At 41.1% G+C, this 12,797-nt stretch overlaps 1 protein-coding gene and 1 long non-coding RNA gene across 6 annotated transcripts in view; one reads left to right on the top strand and one right to left on the bottom strand.

The window, feature by feature from the left end:
• Positions 1-12,797, top strand: part of FARP1 (FERM, ARH/RhoGEF and pleckstrin domain protein 1) — a 346,392-nt gene that overhangs the window by 81,750 nt on the left and 251,845 nt on the right. The gene's annotated exons all lie outside the window — the stretch shown is intronic.
• Positions 1-12,797, bottom strand: part of LOC128828101 (uncharacterized) — a 32,884-nt gene that overhangs the window by 18,930 nt on the left and 1,157 nt on the right. The window lies entirely within an intron of this gene.

Genomic DNA, 12,797 nt, shown 5'->3' on the forward strand with positions numbered 1-12,797 from the left:
TCCTCATTATAACTAGTAGAAATATTTTCAAACATTTTTACAAAATCTAAAAAGTAGTACTCTCACAAAGTTCACAGGTTTTGCATAACTTTGGTCATATTACTCTTAGTCAAACTGAAATATTCTCAAAAAGGATAAAGTTAAGAGAAATTATGACATTGTTTGAAAACATAACTTGAAGCTTGCATTAGTACATGCATTCTACCCTTTCCTTCTTTTTACCAATGATTCTATCACTTATTCTAGCTAGCCTTCTGCTAACATGCCATCTTTTCAGAAAGGAGGGAGAAGTCTGTTTTGAGGAAGAGAGAGCTCTGTCACTTATCCAACAGCAGCCAAATACTTTATGGATGTATATTAAGCCTCTGACAGGAGAAGGTAGCCAGCTGGCTGATGTAGCAGGATGTACTTATTTTTCCTCCTGACCAAGAAGGGGGAGCTGGTAAAGAGCCAGCTGAGTGTTTGCCGGTGAAGAGGGAAGACAGAGTCTTATAAAATTCTTTTTTCTTCAGTCTCACTAGGTAAAATACAAAACATTTATTCCCACACATTCCCAGCCTCCACCAACTGAAAAGTGTGCAAAGATTAACGTTAATCTGAATAATCACCTTTCAAAGCTCAGAGACAATTTAAGAATTTGACTGCTCAGACTGCTAAAAACATTGTCAGTATCTCCATCTCTCTTAAAACAACATGCACTGTGTTTTGTTTCACTGTTTAAACTAATGATGTGGCATTTTTACAAAATCAGGAAAGGGTATAATCTCAGTGTCATGTTTATTTAAACGTAAAATGTCCTCCCAATTTCTTTCAATCATAGATTTAATATTTCTCTAACACCTGTTTTTAACCAAAGCACACTCTCAGTAAAGTTTGGCCACGAAGGTTTTTTGAGAAATATATATTTCCACCTGCACAAACATTTAAGGTGGTAAATGTGTTCAATAACTTAATGAAAGAAAAGTGTATAATTAAAAAGAAAGTTAATGCTATGCTTTAAAAAGGTGTTTTGAGGGGTGGGTTTGGGGGCAAAGTTAACCTTGGTTTGATTGATGCTTTCTGAACCCACCGCAGTGTAAGCAGTGTTCATAATACAGATATTTGTCTGGTATTTCAGCTATTTCACAGATTTTTGAAACTGCTGATAGTGAAAAATATTGTATTCATATGTAAATTTCCTTCTATATTCTGTGTGGAATAGATGCAAAGTTGTTTTAAAGAATGTGGTCTGTAGACAGGGAGTTACTTGGTTATAGATGAATGGCTGAGTCCATGCCCTACATCAGGAAAGGAGGCAATGAGGGGAGTAGAGGAGGGTTTCTAGTCTGTGTAGGGGGCAGAAGGTGTAGATTAGATGCTGTGTGGTGATTTACTTCATGGAATGGACACTCCACCCCAGATTTTTCACAAGTGTTAAATGATCAATTAAAATAAATTCAGTTCTATATCTATCTGGATTTGTGATAACCTAATTATACGCATTTAAAGGTAATTGAAGTAAATATGTGACATCTTAAATTAAGCATATTATGGATTCAGATAAATAGAGCCATATTTATTTGAATTCATAATCCTACTAAACTTCCATGTACAAGGTTCAGTTACTTGGTTCAGTTACTGAAGGTGGTTAAATTTTGGTCTGTGTCCCTCATTGAAACAATGTTTTAATCAGGTTAGACCAGGAGTTCTCAAACTGGGGGTCAGGACCCCTCGGGGTCACGAGGTTATTACATAGGGGGTCGCAAGCTGTCAGCCTCCACCCCAAACCCCACTTTGCCTCCAGCAATTATAATGGTGTTAAATATATAAAAAAAGTGCTTTTAATTTATAAGGGGGGTCACATTCAGAGGCTTGCTATTTGAAAGGGGTCAACAGTACAGAAGTATGAGAACCACTGGGTTAGAGGATGCTGCTATAAATTGGTCCCTTGACAGAGTTGTATTTGTAATGGAGACAGGCCTATTAGGGGCGAGGGAAAGTCACTTTTAGGAAAAATACACGTAGCAAACTTTTATATCTAAGTAAAATGAGCGGTGTTCTTTGTTTGCTAATAATCAATTAGTCGAGTTATTTTGAATACATACATTTAATAGGTTGTTGTACTGTCAACTCTAAGTGGATTAGTTAAGATCCTGGCTTACGTTAAAAATTAAAATGATTTCTGGTTGCCTTATCCTCGTCCCCATCACATAACTACCATATGCTTTGGCACTGATGCAATAAGGAATTTTCTCAGGGCTAGCGAAAATATTGCAGGTCAGGACTGAGGAGTATAAGCTGCGCTGTGTGGAAGCTTATGTTGGCAGACCTTGTTATTCCTGTCTCAGGTCAGTGCCATTAATACCCCACTTTCATTAGCACTAGATATGATCTCAGTTTCAATAATAATAATGAAAATAATTCTGATCTGTTCTTTAGCGTACCAAAAGCCATTAGTGCAAATGTAACAAAGTGCAATCAAATACAAAAAATTAGATATGTAAGTAAAATAAAAACTTGAAATTAATTTTGGCTTCTTATAAAATATACTGTATCATCTTTACTTGCAAAACAATTTCCTTCCAATTACTAGCAGAATTCTGTGGGCAAAGGTTAGCCAATTAGGACAGAAAACTTGCTGTGCTTTTTCAGTTATCCAAAGAGAGGAAAAGAGCACAGATCAGATTTCTCCTAGCCCTTTGAAGAAATTCCAGCCTTTGTTTTCAGACTCTTCCAACTGCTTGAGGCTGTAAAACAAGTATACAGTGTGTGATTTGGAGGAAGGGGTGTGTGAGAGCGAGCGAATATGCACAGAGAAGAATCAGGAGATATTAATGTATTTTATTGTCACAAAAACAAGGAATGCATCTCATAGTGCCTGCCTTGTTCTCATATAAATCTGTAAACGTATCATGATATTTAAAAGCTTTTGGTTTCAATTCAAAGGAGATGAGTACATTTTCTACAAAAACTGTTCCCTGGTTATGAAACAATCTAGAGTTAATGTATGATGAGAAAATTTTGAATAATCCATTATAAAAATTTGAGTTTCGACTATTTTTTCCCAATTACTTGTTTACCTTCCCAATCTCTTTCTAAGAGGGTTGGAATTTGAATTAATAGTTCTTTTTAATAGCCTATTCAACTGCTGAGAGCTCTTAAATGTATTTCCCTGCCTGTTTTCCCTGTGTGTTTTCAGACTTTTGAAGTCTCCAGCTGAAAGAGGAAATTAACCTAGAATTCCAAGTCTGTCTGGCATCTTGGGTAGTAACTTTTCCCACAACAGGGCAGCAATGTGAAGCTGTCCAGGAATGCAGTGCTTGTTAATTTCAAACTCCTGTCAGCCACATGGGAAAAGCTTAAGAGCAGGGCCAGAATCTGTGCCTTAGTCAATCCTGTAGGAGTCTCCCTTTTGAGAGGGGGCAGAAAAAACTACTGCACCTCAGAAAATGTTGGTTAGTGGGCACTACAATTAAAATCTGGTCTATATGTGTCTGAGAATGGGGTGGCTCTGGTTTTTTGTTTTTTTGTTTTTTAACACATTTAGAGTTGCAGTGTGGTAGAAATACATTCATGTATAAAACCTGGGTTTGCTAAAATTTCAGCATTTTCTCTCCTACAGTTTTAGTTGTCTGGATGGTGTGCTTCCAGCTCAGACTACTGGGCAATAAAAAATTGTTTATCATTTTTTAATTGCCAGGTCAGAGGTCAGTGGACATTTGATTGAAGCCAGGATGAAAGCAATGGATAAGTCCTTTAAAAAATTGGAATCATATGAGACGACTCAGAGAGAAACTAAAAATAAAATATCTCTATCAGTCACTAACAGGGAATATTAACATATTTGAAGCAGTGAGGCCTTGCACTGATAATCTGGAGAGCCTCTCTGTTTAGTAGATATCAGGGTGACTGATGATCCTGAAACAAGGAAAGAGAAACTTATTACTTGTCTCTCCCTCCCTGTCTCCCCCCATCATCACACACAATTGATGGTAAGCATGCTAGGATAGTATAATGAACATTTAAATATAGGGATAGACAGGGACTATTTTGGGGGGAAGAGTTAAAATGGCTTTTATAAAGAGAAGTCATGCCTCATCCATCCACTACAATTCTTTGACAGTATCAGCTGGTACGTGGACAAGGGTGTTCCAGTTGATACAGTGTACTTGGATTTTCAGAAAGCCTTTAACAAGGTCCCTCACCAAAGGCTCTTAAGGAAACTAAGTAGTCATGGGATAACAGGAAATGTTTTCTCATGAATCAGTAACTGGTTTAAAAATAGGGAATACAGGGTAGGAATAAATGGTCAGTTTTCACAATGGACGGAGGTAAATAGCGGGGTCCCACAAGCATCTGTACTGGGACCTTTGATGTTCAATATATTCATTAATGGTCTGGAAAAGGGAGTGAACAGTCAAGTTGCAAAGTTTGCAGAAGATAGTTATTCAGGATCGTGACATCCACAGCTGAGTTACCCCTGGCAGAATTCTGCACCACTGCGCATGCAGAGTTCATGTCCCCCTCAGATTTCTTTGTTTCCCCGCAGAAAAATGACTTTCTGATGGGAAGCAGAGAGAAGCTGCAAGAGCGGTCATACGACCCTCCCCAGCACCACAGGCGCGTTGTCAGGTGCCCAGAGCAACTGGCGGAGAGGTAAATCACTGGTGGGTAGGGGGGCAGGGCTGGGGATGTCCTGGCCGGTAGCTCCTACCCTGCGCCGGGCTCAGCTGCTAGTCCCCCTGGGCTGGGGGAGGACAGGACTACTTCTTCCCTTGCAAGGAGTGGCCAGGGCTGGGTCAGACCCACCCCCAGAAATCTCCCCCCTGCTGCAGGAAACTCTCTACCCCCCACCCTCCCGCTTCCTGCCCCCATCGCTCCTCAGCCATCAAGGGAGGAGTCACTGTATGGGGAGCTGCTCCCCTGTCTGCCCAGTCCCCTAAATCCAGACTCTCCCATACCCTGATTCCCTGCCAACCTTCACCTCCCCCACACAAACCCCCACACCGATGAGCCTCATCTTCTGCACCCAGGCACATCCTGACAATCTACTCTCCAACTGTACATGGACTATACCGATGAGCAACCCTGCCCTAATGACTGCACCTGGACCCACACCCAACCAAGCCCCACTCACCCAGACCCCCCCCACCTTGGTGTGTATCTGGGTAGGTCCAGCCCTTGTGCTATGTCAGGGTCGGGTGCAGCCTTACCACAGAGTCTGTGTCCCGGGGGCGTGGGGGCCTGCTGGGTGATTGCCTTCATGCAGCCAATGGCCTGTGCTCCCTACTGCCATGCGGGAGCATCCATATTTATTTATTGACAAATAAAATTTGCAGAATTTTAAAATAAAAATGTTATTCTTTTGGTGCATTATTTTTTCATTTTTCGCATAGTACTCCTGATGGAATTCTGAGTGTGAAAAGTTACAAAGGGATCTTACTAACCTGGGTGATCAGGCAACAAAAAGATGAAATTCAACATTGATCAGTGCAAAATAATGCACATTGGAAAAAAATAATCCAATCTCTCTCTATGTGTATGTGTATATATATATCTATATACACACACACGTACAAAGTTGGGTTCTAAATTAGCTGTTACCACTCATGAAAAGGATCTTGGAGTCATTGTGCATAGTTCTCTGAAAACTTCAGTTCAATGCACAGCAGTGGTCAAGAAAGCTAACAGCATTAGGAATGGGATAGTAAATAAGAGAAAATATCACAATGCCACTATATAAAGCCATGGTATGTCTGCATCTTGAATACTGTGTTCAGTTCTGGTCAGTTCTAGTGGAACTAGAAAAGGTTCAGAGAAGGCAACAAAGATGATCAAAGGGTATGGAACAGTTTTCATAGGAGGAGAGACTAAAAAGATTAAGGCGTAGGTAGTGTCTTCACTGTAGCAGTGCAGCTGTGCCGCTACAGCCTTTTAAGTGTAGACAAGCCCTTTGACTTCTCTGTGAAGCAGTAAGGAATTTAATGAGCAGGTCTCTTTTTGAATTCAACACAGGTATTTGATTGAAACAGAGTAAGAGTGCTCATAAACTCATAGACTCTAAAGTCAGAAGGGACCATCATGATCTAGTCTGACTCCCTGCACTATTTGGTGTGTTTTCTTATTGGGCTCAGCTTGCAACCTCCAGCTCCTCCCTAAATCAGCTCCAAATACTTACTTTATTTTTTAACATCATCGTCTATCAGTTTAGCCTAAAACAACAAAAGCCAGGGAAGTCAAAGCAGAAACCTTGTCATCAAATGATCGAACAGACCACTTGAACAGCAATACGTTTTCACAGTAAGGAGGATTAAGGACTGAGTTTCACTCTACACTCTAGATTTCTTTTGTTTCTTTACGTTCTAACATTGTATTAGTTTAGGCTTAGGCTTTCCATTATTTCATTTTCATAGTGTTCTGGTAACGTAGGTGAAAGAAGAAAAAGCCCTCTTCAAAATTCCTGAGGTAACCCTAAAATATAATTATGCAATTAACAGATCTCCCCAGTAGTCCAGAGAACTCCTAATATAGTCGTACACCCTTTTTATGCTACTGGAGTGGAGGGGAGAAAGTATATGAGGCTTTCCCCCCTGTATCTTTTTCCACTACTGCTACCACTGTTCATGTCCCTGGTGGTGGTAACAGTCTGAGCTCTATTGTAGAGTAGCTGTCGGTGTGTTAACCACTGTCATCTACTCTTGCCAAGACTGTTATAAAAACATCAGTAGTTGCTGGCATCTTGTCTACACTTGTTCTTCCTCCAGTGGAACTGCACCAGTTCTAGCACAATGGTGGGACAGTGCCTTAAAATTGTCAGAGTAGACTACTAGATGCAGTCCCAACTGTGAAGGTGTCCTTACAGTCAGGTTTTCAATACCTTTCTTCCAAGTCTGTACTGATTTCTGATAGACCAAGTGAATGATCTTCTAAAGAACGTGATTTTTGGTTTTGTTTCCAGGACTTGCAGCTATTCCTAACTCTGTTCTCTGCCCAGTTTCCAAGTGTGTGTCTCCTCGCTCCCAAATGGAACAGACCTAAGAATCTAGGAGAAGTTCAAAGTCTCCCATATTGGTGCATAGACTCGTAATAAGGGAACAGGACATTTTAAGTGGGGAATGCTCAGATCCTTAGGGGATATATCCAGATTGTAACATAAGATCTGTTCAGAGTGAAATTGTTTTTGTTTGTTGGTTTTTGTAGGTACACCAATGCAGGCCCCTCATGGATATGCTGCACTGAGAAATTTACCAGGGTAAATCTCACTAGAGAGAGCCAAGTTTTGTTACAGGTGCAGTGTGTCTACATTAATAGTTATACCAGTGAAACTTCCATAGTCTAGGCATGTCTTAAGGACAGTCTCCCAAGTTTTGTGTGTGTGTGAGCAAATCTTTAGTTTTGGGAAGAGACACTGAGGGGTCAGTTTTAATTATGGAAGGTTCTGCATACATGCAGTGGTCTCTGGAGAAGTTGCTGTGTGACCAGCAAGAGAGTTTGCTCTCTCTTGTGCTTTCTGATTGGAGTAATTTCTTGAGGCAGAATTACTGTCTCGGAGCCAGGCATTGGTGTGGGGTGGAGATGACTGAAAAAAAGAATTGCCTTGTATGTTCTTTGACCACCTGTTTTCCAGGACTGGTGTATATGTATAAATAAAACAAGTGACACCCAGAGTATACCCTTACTCCACATCACTGATTTGTCTCCAACCGGGAAGCTGACTTGCAAGGTCTCCAACATCTGCTACCACTTAGCAGTGGAGCAACACTGGTGTTGGAACAGAAGTTAAAACTGAAAAGTTATTCTAAATGCATTAAATTATTCTTATTTGCTAAAGGGGCCAAAATTCTCAGAGGGCCGTGGTGTTGGAAAGTCTGCTCATATGAGGGAGGAGGTGCAGAGATGCAAAGCATTTTCAAATCCTCTGCTGTGGGAGAGGATGAGAGGAAGGGTGTTCTCTAAGCCACCAGGAGTGGTGCATGGATACATCCTCTAGGCAGCCTCCATTGGCAGGGCTCTCGTGTCCCCAGTGGAAATGACAGCTGCTTTCCCTGAAGAGAAGGTCAGGTGCTGGGATGCAGTGGGTCAGGCTGCTGCAGGGAGGTGCCTGCACCTGTGGGTGAACCTGGCCCAATACATACAAAGAACAAAATTTCAAATATCTCAATTATATTGCATATAAATATTACAGCTATCATTTATGTAAGCAGTGGAATGTTTATAGCCCAAGATAATTGGGCTGCTTCTGAAGCCTAAAAATGGGCTAACACAACGGGTGAGTTGGTATACACCCCTTTCTGAGCCAGAGTCTTTTCTTTATCTTGAAGTTCATGTACCCTAATTTGTTTTGTATGAAACAAAACAAAGCTGCCAGCAGGAAGAGAATTTAAAAAACTGTCCCTTCCCTCTCTCCCCCCCCCCCCCCCTTCCCTCACTGAGCTGTGAAATCTTTAGGGAGCATGTTTTTACAACAGACCAGAAGCAAGTGAGGAGGAATGAAGATCTTAATTCATGACTTGACATAAGTCATCAAAGCAGATCAGCGTATCCTGTTAGATTTCACATCTTTACACTAGCAGCTTTGTTGGAAGAAAAAAATGATTGGGGTGAAAGCCTAGTTGGTGTTGCTGCAATTTAAACACTGTCAGTCTGGTAACACAGAGCCACATTTGAGACTAGGATGTCAGGATGAAGACTACTACTTGTATTTCAAACTTTATTATTAAATATTTGTGTTATGCTACCACCTAGAAATCCCATGTGAGATTAGGAGCCATTTATGCTAGGCACTGTACAAATCTCTAGCAAGAGAGAGTCCTTGCCATGAAGAGCTTGCAGTCTAAATAGAGAAGACAGACAGGGTGGGAGAAAGGAAGTATTTTAATTCTGTGGATGAGGAACTGAGGCATAAGAGATCAAGGAATTTGACCACGGGTCACCCAAGAAGTCTGTGGCAGAGCTGGGAACTGAACTCGAGTCTCCTGACTCCCAGCCCAATGCCTTGCCCACAAGATCATCCTCTCTCTAGCTTGAAAAATTATATGAGATCTAGAGTCTGATGCTCATTAGTTAAACATTTTCATTCACTTGTAAAGCCAGTGCCCTAATATTTAAATCTAACCAAAGACATTTAGAAGAATTGGCGTGAATCCTCATTTGGCCCCATGTTACCTGGTGTCAGGTTTTCCCAATGTGACATGCTAATGATGAGAACCTGCAAAACCCTCTGGTATCTTAGGTTTAGATTTAACAAGGCTCCAGCATATAGAACCATATTAGCTTCAGGGCTTATCTTGCTTGCTGTATTATTTGGGATGTATTTATTAAATTACCACATTCTGCTTCACCATGCTGTTTACTCAGAGCCGTGCTTTGTAAGACTTTCAGGATTTTCATCTAGTGAGACTGTAGAGCAGTGGTTCTCAACCTGCGGGCCGCATGTGGCCCAATTAGCACACAGCTACTGTGCTGTGTGCTAAAGGGTGGTGGGGTCCAGGGCCAGGGCTTGCCAGGTGGCCGGGGTCCGTGGTCCAGGGCCGGGGCTGCTGGCGGCTGGGTCCAGGGACCAGGGTCTAGGGCCGGGCCTTCCGCCTGGCCCCACACAACAATATTGGGGTTGGGAGCTGTTGCCTAGCCCCACGCAACGGGTTGGAGTTAGGGTCGGTGCCAGGGTTGGGTCGGTGCTGCCACCTGGCCCCCGCACAGCAAGGTCCGGGGTCAGGATCGGGGCTGCTGCCCGGCCCCACACAACAGAGTCCAGGGTCCCTGCAGCCTGACCCCGCCACCTGGGTTAAGCTCCTAGCCCCACACAGTGGAGGGGTCTCTGGGCTGGGGGCACTGGGCATAGTGGTGTGTGTGGAGGCTTGGGGGGTTGCTGTAGTTCTCAACCTGCTGCCCAGGAAACACTTGGGCTGCATATGTGGCCCACAATGATTAATAGGTTGAGAATCACGGCTGTAGAGCCATGTAACAATACAGGTGCCCTTTCACTGGAGAAACTGTATGCCAGGAGCCCTAAGTTGGATAGCTGAAGGAGTTCAATGCCAACCATTCCAGATACCTAGCCTTATTGACCTGTTATAATAATTAACTAACTTCATTGATTATTTTTGTCACATTAACCTTGAACTACTAAAGCAGCAAGTGATTGCTGTTGTTTTTAATGCAAGTGACAACAATGTAACAGGCATCGTCAGCTACCATGCCACATTTTATCTCATGCCCTAAGTACTCTGATTCTTCTCTTTTACTTTGGTACCCAGAAGGGGCATTTATAAACCTAAGTTCTTCTCGAAAGGCATGTACAATGTAGTTGTCACAAAATATTATAGATATTTACAATTATTAAACATTTAGAAGAGAGTCCTTTAAAATCCTTATAATTAAGAAATACTAAGCAAAAACAGCCCTACAATTAAATAATAAAGGGAATTGCTGTCAATCAGTTTACACGATCAAGTTTATCCAAAGCTAAATGCATTTTAAACTCCCTCCTGCTCACTAATGAGAAATTACTTTTTAAAAGATAAGTAAATCAAACCAGTAAAAATGGTCAATTACTGTCTTTGGAGGTATCTGGATCGAGGTATTGTAAATGATTACATTTCAAGAGCAACTGAAATAAATTTTAAACTCAAATTATTCCTGTATTTTCAATGTTTTTGTTTTTTAAGAAGTTCACAGAAAATATTTTTCTTTATACTCTGAGCATTATCTGACTTGTAAGTGATTAAGGGGAGCTCATCCGGTTATTGACTTGCTTTTTTTCTGTAGATTGAAGAAGATGTGATTAATCTCCAAATGAAATAACTTCAAAACTAAAGTGAGAGGGGAAAAATAGCTGTAAACAATAACTTGTTACTAAGTGGATCTTATTCTGTATTCCAATGGCTGCCAAACCAGCAGTTCCCTCCATGTATCTGTTTTTTGAATATCCATCAGTTACATGTATTCCCACTGCTGGCAGTAACATATACATATGTTTTCATTTACTGTATTATGGGTGTTCTCTAGACAACCAGTCTGTTGAAAATAAATTAATCCCAGCAGTGAACTAGGATACTGAATTCTCAGCAGTTTATGAATTCATGTTTTTATGTTGAATCTATTTATATCAGGATTGAATTAATTTGAATAGGTAACCAACTAGCTCTGGTTACATGTTTTATTATATATTTCATGTAAAAGTGTACATTAATACAACATCAGGATCAAAAGGCTCAAAAATCAGGAAATTTAGAATTGATTGAAAACTCAACCACTACTTTGCCCGTCTGTGTTTATGATTTAAAGTATGGTCTTTTTTGCATCATTAAAATGATCAATTAGTACAAAATATAATAAACTGGGGTAAGAGCTGTGTGGGCAGCTGTGGGGAGCCGGCACACAGTTGCTGATCCTCCACCCACCCTGGGCTGGGTGGGAAGCCCGGGGGGCGGGGACATGAGTTGGGGGCTGCTCTCAGTCCCCCTGTACCCTGGCAGGTGGAGGGTCAGCTGCAGCTCCCCACAGCTGCCCGGCCTCCCTGGCTGTGCTCCACACTGGCCTGGCTGGGGGGGTGGGGCCTCGGGGGAAGAGGAGGTGAAGAGGGCGGGGTCTGCCTAGGTGAAAAGTGGAGGAGCCAGGCCCCGTCACTTTCAAAAAGTGAGAGGGCCCTGCCCTCCTCCCCCATTTCCAGCACCACTACTCTGAACTGTATGGCATTTCCTTTCTCCAGGAGCATGGAAGCAGACCAATAGCTTCTGCTGCATGCAAGGGCTAAGACTGCCCCTTCCTGGAATTCTCCAGAGAGTTCTGCCTCTGCCTTGAGGATTCTTTTTGAAGCTTATTTGCAGTTTTCCTAATTTAGAGCAGGAAGGATTTAAAAAGAAGGGGGAAAAGTCTTTGAAATTCCTTGGCTGTTTCTGTCCAAAGGCTTCTCAGAATTAATGGCTTCCCTTTGAGCAGTGATCCTTGGAATCCACTTTGTATGCATATTACCCATCCTCTAGACATTGTTTTAAAGCCAGCCTGACTTTCTCAACTACATTACAGGCCATGTAAGAGCATAAATTGCTACAGTACTAATAATGTATATATAGTGCTTTGTTTCAAAGAACTCTACAAACAGTGAGTTTAAATACTGTTGGGTAATTCAGTGTGTTTAGTGTTAGAAAATGTGCATAGCTAGAGAATCTAAAAATAGATTTTTTTTCAGTATTTTGATTTTACAAATCCTAACAGCGTATATGCCTATATCTATAAATATAAATATTTGCAATCCATCACATCTGAGGCAATATTTATTTTGTGAAAACAATGTTTCACAGACCTTTCTGGATTTGAAAGTTCTTCAGAGTTTGAGTCAATTCACAGAAAAGGGGAAAACACATGTAATTTTGTTTTGTATCTGCTACAGAAAAAAGCAAGCTTAAGCCACTGCTTTGATGTAGAGAACCAAAATGGCTTTTTTCTCATAAATACTAGACAGTTGGGACTTTAGAAAACCTGAATATGGAATTTTGAAAATATCTATTAGTATAAAAACCTCACAGAAAACTTTGAAATATACTAAGAGAAAATTATTCCTTTGAGAATTACTGTATTTATATGGAATCAGGATTGTTATTTCTTAGACATTTATCTGCTCCTGTTTGTTCCAAATACATAGTTGATTTCAGTAACGTCCACAGCAACCATTTTTTTATGCCACAGCAGATAAGTAGAGTAGACTGTGCAAATTAAATTTAAAACAATAAAAGAAACTGTTATTGTAAATATCCCTGTATGAACTGCAGTGAGGGAGAGAAATACAGTTAACAGATAAGACATGCTTTGATCTGGCC

The sequence above is a fragment of the Malaclemys terrapin genome, chromosome 1 (genome assembly GCF_027887155.1).
Source record: "Malaclemys terrapin pileata isolate rMalTer1 chromosome 1, rMalTer1.hap1, whole genome shotgun sequence".
NCBI lineage: Eukaryota > Metazoa > Chordata > Testudines > Emydidae > Malaclemys > Malaclemys terrapin.